Raw genomic sequence first — 10,214 nt, forward strand, 5'->3', positions numbered from 1 at the left:
GGTAATGTCGGCATGGACCGACAAGGACGATGGCGCCGACTTGTCGGCGGCCGCCTCTTCCATTGTATCGTCGGCATCGCTGCCCTCCATAGAGCTTGGCGGCAAGCCATCATGCATCTGGCTGGCTCGGCGGGCCTGCCGGCCGGCCGCATTGTCGAAGAGCCCCTACTTCAGTTCGGCGAATAAGTCGTCCCACGGTGCTTTGGAGCCAGAGGAGATTGGGAGCGGATGTGGGATGCGGCTCTTACGAGGCATGGTGTCGGTGTCAAAACCGGCGGATCTCGGGTAGGGGGTCCCGAACTGTGCGTCTAAGGCGGATGGTAACAGGAGGCAGGGGACACGATGTTTTACCCAGGTTCGGGCCCTCTTGATGGAGGTAAAACCCTACGTCCTGCTTGATTTATTCTTGATAATATGAGTAGTACAAGAGTTGATCTACCACGAGATCAGAGAGGCTAAACCCTAGAAGCTAGCCTATGGTATGATTGTATATTGTCCTACTGACTAAAACCCTCTAGTTTATATAGACACCTGAGGGGGCTAGGGTTACACAAGGTCGGTTACAAAAGAAGGATATATACATATCCGTATTGCCTAGCTTGCCTTCCACGCCAAGGAGAGTCTCATCCGGACACGAGACGAAGTCTTCAATCTTGTATCTTCAATATCCAACAGTCCGGCCAAAGGATATAATCCGGCTGTCCGGAGACCCCCTAATCCAGGACTCCCTCAGTAGCCCCTGAACAGGCTTCAATGACGATGAGTCTGGCGCGCAGTGTTGTCTTCGGCATTGCAAGGTGGGTTCCTCCTCTGAATACACCACGGAAGAATTTGAAAACAAGGATAGTGTCCGACCCTGTAAAATAAGTTCCACACACCATCATAGAGAGAATAATATTTCCACAAATCTAATCTGCCGACATGTTTTGGCAGCACGACATCATGCCATGGCCCGGTAATCATTCAAACCGTTTTTCTTTAACCAGCCCCGCTCATAACGCGAGGCGGTTTCTTGACACGTCTTGTTAAAGCAGAGATCGTGTCCCCCTTATTACGGGATTCTCATCAATACGGGCATGGGTAACCCAACCATGCCTAGGACTCCTAGATATTAGGCAAGTCCCAAATGGCCACGAGGAGGACGCTTGATATTCACCCTCTTTATAAAGGGACAAGGCTTTTACTTTTTTTCCTCCCGTGCTCAATCGAATCCTCCCCCGCCTTGAGTTCTAACACCCAAAATCCAGGTCAGGTGCTTCGGACCTTCAATCATGTCCGGATCCAGCCTTCAAGGCCGGTGGATGCCTTCCTCCGTCACGGAGGAGGATATCAAGAAGTTGAGGGAGGCCAGATACCTGACTGCCGAAATTTCGCATAGGCTACCCGCCCGAGGGCAGGTCATCCCTACTCCCGAACCCAACGAGAGCGTTGTGTTCGTCTCCCACTTCCTCCGAGGACTAGGCCTCACTCTGAATCCCTTTGTTAGGGGTCTTATGTTCTATTATGGGTTGGATTTTCATGACCTAGCCCCGGATTCCCTCCTTCACATCTCGTCATTTATTGTCGTTTGTGAGGTCTTCCTACGCATTACCCCTCACTTCGGCCTGTGGCTCCAAACCTTTGATGTGAAGCCGAAGATGGTCGAGGGGTAGTATGCAGCGTGCGGAGGTGCTCTAATAAGCAAAATTGCTGGCGCTCCATGGCCGAAGGGTTCCTTTCCAAAGGTGTCCGAATTGTGGCAACAGGAGTGGTTTTACGTCACAGCTCCCCGAAGTGCCAAGTGGGTAGCCGCCCCCACTTTTCGCTCGGGCCCTCCACCACAACTGATGTCATGGATTAGCAGGGGGCTGAGCTGGGGGCCAGCCAAGGACATGCCCATACTGCAGAGCCGCATCCGAGATCTCTTCGAGGGAGATTTTAGTCTGGTTATGGTAATGCAAGTTATGCTGGTTTGTCGAGTCCAGCCTTGCAAACGCCGGCCCCTCCGCATGTGGGAATTCAACCCGGAAGGACCACGCACTATTCAGAATTTCCTCGGCCTGACGCACGAGGAGATGTACAAATCGTTCTTCGGACCCCAAATAGAGTGTCCGGACACTACCAAGGACGTGGGCCTGAGCAGCAACCGCACCGCGGCCCAAGTAAGTAATCCCATGGCCGAACACACCGTCTTTTTATTTATCATGACATCATTCTGAAGAATCGCTCTTTGACCAGGACTGGATAACAAAGGCGAAGATGATCCGGTGTTCAGCCCCCCTTCCTGAAGGCTTGGACAATCCGGTGCTGGAAAAGATGCTCGAGCCAGCACCTTGCCCGGTGCCCTCAAAGGAAGATGAAGGGGGAATAAAGAGGGCGAAAGCGGGCCTCCACCGCTACCTATTCCAACCGAGGGAATGAGCGCCTCCGTGAGGGAGGATAACCAAGGGGAAGAATCGGACATTCTCTTGCCCCGGGGAAGGAAGAGGACTACCTCTGAAGATCCGGAAACCAAGGTTTCCAAACGGGAGAAGAAATCTCCACCAGAGGGTCCTGCCTCGGAGGGTGCTCTTGCCGCACAATGTCTGTGCGGGGATCAACCCTCTAACGAGTTGTAAGTAATCAAAAAGTACTTAATAGTGAAGATATCCTACCTTACTTCTGAGGAAAATAACCAAAGCATTTATCTTGCAGTTCGGATCTTAGCCCTTCTCAGCAGAGCTCGTCTTCAGGGGATCTTCTTCCGGAGATGATGGAGAGCGAAACGCCTCCCCCGGACTCCCCAGATCAAGAAGCGGGCGACCTTGAAGTATCGTCGCGGAAGGTTTCTCCTGATCCGGAGAGGCCAGAAGGTAATCCTATGGCCACCCGAAGTCCCCAGTATCCGGCTCTTGAAGAGAGCAATCAAAAGAGTCTGGCACCATCTGGTATGCGGTCGGACGTACTGAAGGATCTGATAGAGCGAGCGTCTATCTCAGAAGAGCACCGCACGTTGATGAGTACGGTGATTGAAAGGATTTCGTCCACCGAAAGCGGGTTGCATGAAGCCTTTATGAGTCTACTGACGGGTTTTGAGGTACGTGAAATGATGTACATTTTTGACAGTACCGCACATATTTAGGTGTGCCCTGTGTAGATAGTAGCCCCTGAGACTCTGGTTGCCATCAAGAACGGCGGCAAACAGAGGATCGTAGTCCCAGGTAATAACCAGACCGCCGTTATGTGCAGGTGTTGAAGCTCCGGTGGCTAGCCGGACTGATGGGTTTGCCGAACTAAAGCGGCAACTGGATGCGGCAGATGCTGACATCGAGCTTGTTAACAAGCGGCTTGACGAGGCACAGGGTAGGTGATTTTTCTGGTGAATGTCACATAGTAAGAGCAGCATGATGCCAGTATCTTTAATATATCGTGACTGCAAGTGGAGCTGCCATCGTGGAGACCCTTCGGGCGGAGCTTGCCCGAGCCAAGGAGCAAGTAAGGAGTAGTAATGCGGCCGCTTTAAAGGCGGCCGAAGAGTTAAGAGCTGAAAAGGCCGCGCATAGCGAGAGCAAGGAAAAAATGGCCAAGATGGCCAAGATGGCTGTAAAGTTAAAAGACACTGCCGACCGTTGCCAGCTTCTTGAAGAAGAAAACCGGGCGAAGGCGACGGACCTGGAAAAGGCCACGATGGCGACCAAAGACACCCGCTCTGCGATGAGGGCGAAGAAGGAGGAGCTGCGTCAAGCCGGGGATATCGCGGCTGGGAAACCTTTTATGCTGTGGAGGAAGTTTGGAGATCCTTGGTATGCCCCTCTGGACCGGCTGTGGAGTTCGGCGGACGCATATCTGGACTTGGCGGCGAGTGTTGTCGATGCGGCCGAATACTTCCAAGATCAAACAGATCGTGAAGTGGACAAGCTATTATGGTCACAATTTAACGTTCCAGAGCGTCCGCTTCCATTGACTGATCGGCTTGCCGAATGGGCCGAGCTGAATAGATTGTCCGGACTTGCCATGAGGTCTGTTGTGGATCATCTGTGGCCGGAAAGGCCAAAGCCGAACAGTTATTTTAGTTTGGTGCAGCAGTTCCTTGGTGCGGTGCCGCGCATTAATGCGATGAAGAGGTCGGCGTGCATAGAAGGCTCGCGAATGGCCTTTGCCCGTGTCAAAACATACTGGGCGGAGATGGATGCCACCACTGTTGCGGCGCAGGGTTCGGCCATAGGCCGAGTGGCTGCCGAGCACTATTTTGAAGAAGTTCTTGAAGGCGCTCGTTCGATAGAGGCCCAGTGCTCGAAGAATATTATGTTTGAGTGACATGTATTCCCATTGTAGAAACAATGTTTTATTAAATTTATCAAGGTTGTATTTATACTTTTGCCCGAAAGTATTATGATGCCTCCTGTGCAGCCGTTTATGTATATATGTATATAACCTGAAAGATTGCAGTCGTCGGCTTCAGCCCCCACGCATATAATGCGGGGGTGTTCACAGAAGACTCGTGTTCACACTTGATCCAACGTCTTGGTCCATTAAGGAGGTGATAGCGCAGCGAACTGGGCAACCGGACTATAATGCTTTAACACTTTCACTTAGCCAGAGGAGTTTGACGGTGGGGCTACTATATAGCCCCTGGTGGCTCCGCACTCATCCGAATTCGGGGTGCGTACATGCCTGGCCGGGAAACGGCCCTTCGTTAAGGCGGAGGAATCCCGAAGATTCTGATAGGTCATCGAGTGGTTGACCAGTCTCACGCTATATCATGACAGTCAGTTTTCGGCTTTCTCTATTAAGGTGCTCGTCCGGATGAACCAGGGCACAATCACAGTAGTTCTCCTGGTGCCGCCTTAGCCGATAGAGCGGAACGTAAGGCAGCAAAACACAGGAGGCGGGCAAACCCAACATTTGACCAAAGACATGACTCGGAGCTGATGCATATAAGGCCAAACTCGCGACGTCGAGCACTCCCTAAGGTATTCGGTCTTTATGGTGTAAACCAGGCCTAAACAATGCCCTTTATAATAAGCCCCTGGTGTCCAGGTACGTGCATTATTCTGACGTGGCCACATGCCAAGACGTCAGCATCCTTCTCAATTGTACCAAGAATCCGAGGGATGTGTATCAACAAGAGACAGTAAAAAAGGTTTACACAGGGTCTTAATCTAAAAAGAATCCTTGGAACAGGTCCCTGCTGCACGTCGACGCCTGTGTCTCCGTTGTGCCGTATCCTGGATGGGTGTAGCACGATGGTCATCTGTAAAAGAGAGGAACTTAGTTGAAAATTTGTCATGCAAAAAGGTAGGTTGTACTAAAGAAACTATGTACAGTTCAAGATGAGTAAAGTTGAGCCTAATTGCCACTTGTTTACGCGCGTTGAGCCCCTTGTATTGTAATAGGGGTATAGCCATCAAACCTGTATCAATTACATATAACTGCACCGGACTCGTCTAACCGCGTCCGTGGTCTTAACGACCTGTCAGATGCTTCAGTTGGTGAGGTCGTTTAGTGTGCAGCTGCCAAGGCAGCCGCATGGTCTTCCGCGTGCAAAGAGCGCTCAATATTTCCGTTTACTGTAATGATGCCGCGTGGACCGGGCATCTTAAGCATGAGGGAAGCGTAATGCGGTATTGCGTTGAAGCGAGTGAAAGCTTCGCGTCCGAGTAGTGCTTGATAGCCACTTTGGAACGGAGCGATGTGAAAGGTTAAATTTTCGCTGCGGAAGTTATCAGGGAAGCCGAATATAACCTCTAGTAGCAGGGAGCCCGTGCAATGAGCCTCTGGGCCTGGCGTTACTCCTTTAAAGGTAGTATTACTGCGGCATATTTTTGTTGGGTCTATCGCCATTTTGCGGACTGTGTCCTGATATATCAGATTTAAATTGTTGCCGCCGTCCATCAGGACTTGTGTGAAGTGGTGTCCATCAATTATTGGATCTAATACCAAGGCAGCCCATCCTGCACGCCGGATACTTGCCGAGTAATCCCGATGGTCGAAGGTGATCGGTTGGGACGACCAGTGGCAGAACTCCGCGGTGATAGGCCCTGGGGCATGTTTCTCTAGGGGTGCCGCTTTGTTCCTCCCCTTTATCACGTGTAACACGTTGACTGTTTTGACTTCTGGTGGGAATTTCTTCTGTTCCCCAATGCTTTGCTTGCGAGGCTCGTCCTCGTCTTCGCTTGGTGTATCCTGCCCCTTGTGTTCGGCGTTGTGCTTGCCGGACTGCTTGAAGACCCAACATTCTCTGTGGGTATGATTTGCAGGTTTATTGGGGTGCTATGGATCTGACATATTTGGTCTAGAATTTTATTTAGGCTGGACAATTCGTCTCTGTTGCCTTTGGAGGGCGGCTTTTGCTGACCTGGCCGAGAGCTTCTGAATCCGGCGTTTACCGCCGTGCTCTTCGGGCTGTCTTCTTTATTCCAGCGCTTATTTTTGCTGTGTCGTGATTTCCCGTTTCCATCCCTGACTTCGGATGTACTTGGGTCGCTGGTGCTGCATCAGGCTGACCAGCTGTCCTCGCCCGCGCAAAAGCGGGTCATGAGGCTTGTTAATGCTGCCATTGTTCTCGGCTTTTCTTGGCCGAGGTGTGTGGCAAGCCATTCGTCTCGAACGCTATGCTTGATAGCTGCTAAGGCTTCAGCGTACGGACAATCGACTATTTGGTTCTTTTTAGTGAGGAACCTGTTCCAAAGCTTTCGGGCTGACTCTCCGGGCTATTGAGTTATATGACTTAAATCGTCTGCATCCGGTGGTCGGACATAGGTCCCTTGAAAATTTGCCCGAAAAGCGTCTTTGAGCTCTTCCCAGCTTCCGATGGAGTTTTCGGAGAGGCTTTTAAGCCAGTGCTGAGCTGGCCCTTTGAGCTTGAGGGGTAAGTACTTGATGGCGTGGAGATCATATCCTCGAGCCATATGGATGTAGTCCTCAATCCAAACCCCAGGGTCTGTTGTTCCGTCGTACGCCTCTATGTTTACGGGTTTGAATCCCTCTAGAAATTCATGGTCCAGCACCTCATCGGTGAAACATAGGGGGTGTGCGGCACCCCTGTATTTGGGTGTACCGTGGTGTTCAGATGTTTGTTGTGTTGCATTGCATGCTGGAGCGTGCTTGCGTGGCCCGTATATGGATATGGTTGCGCCGTCCTTTTGATGCGAGCACTCACGTGGATCGCGTACTGGCTTATGTGCGGCATCGGTTGCCGCTCTATGTTGGCCACGAGGTCGTCTATCTGGCCAGATGGCCGTTTTAATTTTTGGTTGCAGGGGATCTAAGGCCTCCTCATCGAATTCAGGTAGCAACTTTCGCTTCGGGTAGCTCTTGGTGTGGCGATTACCACCGTACTTCGCTGCAGTATTGAGTACTTCACTCCATCTGATTCTGAGTGTGTCTTGCGCAGCCTTGAGCCTTTGCTTCTGCTTTTTCAGACTCCTCGCAGTGGCAACAAACCTTTGATGGGCATTTTGTTGCTCCGGGCGTCTGTCCGATGTGATGTCGTCCGGACTGTTATCTTCGACGGAGTCGGGTTGTTTGGTTTGATTCTCCGTGTTGCCATGGTCGGGCGATGGTTCACCCTGCTCTAACGCTGGGTCTATATGATCGTTGTTTCTGCCGAGGCGGGATTTGGAGCGGCGCTTACGCCGCCACTTTGACTGCTTCTCGAGGGAACAACCCTTCGCTGCGTCCTTCCGTTCCTCCTCGTCGTTTTCTTTGGGTGTGTCCACCATGTATACGTCATATGATGAAGTGGGCGTCTAGTGCATGTGGGCAGTGGTTCCTGTTCGTCTCCTGCATCATCGTCCATACCGTCGATGTCTTCGGAGTCGAAGTCGAGCATGTCGGTCAAATCGTCGACAGTGACTACTAAGTGGGTGGTGGGTGGGCGGCGAATTTCTTCGTCATCCGCATCCCAATCCTGCCGGGCATAGTTCGGCCAGGACTCTCCTGACAAGGAGAGAGACCTTAGTGAGTTCAGTACGTCACTGAAGGGCGAGTGCTGAAAGATATCCGCGGAGGTAAACTCCCTGATCGGCGCCCAGTCGGATTCGATAGGCACGGGCGCAGGCGGTTCGGAGTCCGTGGCCGGGGAAGAATCCATAGTTCGGCGTCATGGCTCCCATGAAGGGTAAGGTCAATATTCGTCTCGATCGCCGTTGAGAATACGGCCTCCGTGGCGGGGTCTATCCACCCGTCCATGGATGGCACAATTGGCTCCGAATTGAGGATCAAAGTGGTTGCTGGTGCGATCTCCTGAACACTGTCCGATGGTAGAGCTAAATCATGCTCATCGTGACCGTGCGGCGTACTCGGCAGGGGCTCGAATCGTCGAAGATCAAGTCTCCGCAGATGTTGGCCGTGTAGTTTAAGCTTCCAAACCTGACCTGGTGGCCAGGGGCGTAACTCTCGATTTGCTCCAGATGGCCAAGCGAGTTGGCCCGCAGTGCGAAGCCGCCGAATACAAAGATCTGTCCGGGGAGAAAAGTCCCACCCTGGACTGCATCACTATCGATGATCGAAGGAGCCATCAAGCCTAACGGCAACGACACAGAGGAACTCTCAATGAAAGCACCAATGTCGGTGTCAAAACCGGCAGATCTCAGGTAGGGGGTCCCGAACTGTGCGTCTAAGGCAGATGGTAACAGGAGGCAGGGGACATGATGATTTACCCAGGTTCGGGCCCTCTTGATGGAGGCAAAACCATATGTCCTGCTTGATTTATTCTTGATAATATGAGTAGTACAAGAGTTGATCTACCACGAGATCGGAGAGGCTAAACCCTAGAAGCTAGCCTATGGTATGATTGTATATTGTCCTACGGACTAAAACCCTCAGGTTTATATAGACACCGGAGGGGGCTAGGGTTACACAAGGTCGGTTACAAAGGAGGAGATATACATATCCGTATTGCCTAGCTTGCCTTCCACGCCAATGAGAGTCCCATCCGGACACGAGACAAAGTATTCAATCTTGTATCTTCATTATCCAACAGTCCGGCCAAAGGATATAATCCGGTTGTCCGGAGACCCCCTAATCCAGGACTCCCTCACATGGCCACATATAAACAACGGGCGCCAGCCAAGCCAAGTGATGGGTTGTTTAATGCCAGCAGGCAGACGGGTGACGTTTGCATGCGGGCGTCGGAGTGGGTTTTTTGGCAACTGTGCTTATTTAATATCGGCAAGCAGACCTACGGGTGGCATGTGCATGCGGAGAGAAGGCGCGTACACCTAGATGCAGAGAGAAGACACATACATCCAGATGCAGGGAGAAGGCGTGTACACCCGAATGCAGAGCAAGCGGCACTCTCAATTGGCACGCCACTTCATTGCCGACTCCAATGAGAGGTCGCGTCCGCTCTGGGCCGGCATGAATGCAGAGCTGTGCTCTGGAGCGGTAATGACCGACGTGAATGTGCGGCAACTGCTTCGAACGAGAAAGGGCACGGATGAGCGAGAGGGTTTTGGTGGTTCGAGCGTGTTCGTCACGTACGTGGTAGCGGTCTGGACGCCCGAAAACCCCCTTGTTTGCCTCCGGTTTGTGGACCGGTCCGCGGACCGATGGCGTGCCATGTTGGATGGCAAAATCGGTCTGAACTGCTCGGTCCAGAGTCCAGACGGATGCGTGCGGTCTGTGGGTCAACGTTGTGTTGGAAATCGTAATAGAAAACAAAAACAAAATCGTTCTATGAAACTAAACTAGGATCGCTACAAAGATGTACATACAAGTTTAGATGTGACACAACGAGTTGCAACGAAAGAAGAGTTAGTGAAGATCGCATTCTTGAAGTCCCACGTCATATACCGGTGATGTGGCACAACATTTGACACCACAAGTATACTAATAGTGGTGGCGTCAATTTGTTTGCCATGTCACCAGTAAGTTGCGCATGGTCAAATGATGGGTCCCACCTACAAGTGGCATGCAATAATATTCCAACGCCACCACTAAGTTCCTAGTGATGACGTACCAAATATGCCAACATCATCAATATTTGAAAAAAATAGTGTTGGCGTTGATTGCAAATGGCGCGCCACCAATTAAAATTGCGACTAGTCATTTCTCTACTAGTTGGATCTCTACCTTAGGGAGGCGGCCTAGGAGGTGGGGCCCTCCCCAAACCCTAGCCACACCCTAGTTTGGGGGCAAGACTAAACGGGGGCGCCACCCTATTCATCCTCTAGGCATATGTGGCTGCCCCTAATAGGCCTTAGCCTATTTGGGCAGCCTATGGAGTCTAGAATAATCCAGGGGGCTCCCGG

The sequence above is a fragment of the Triticum urartu genome, chromosome 3A, assembly GCF_056163025.1.
Source record: "Triticum urartu cultivar PI428250 chromosome 3A, HENAU_Tu73, whole genome shotgun sequence".
NCBI classification, from domain to species: domain Eukaryota; kingdom Viridiplantae; phylum Streptophyta; class Magnoliopsida; order Poales; family Poaceae; genus Triticum; species Triticum urartu.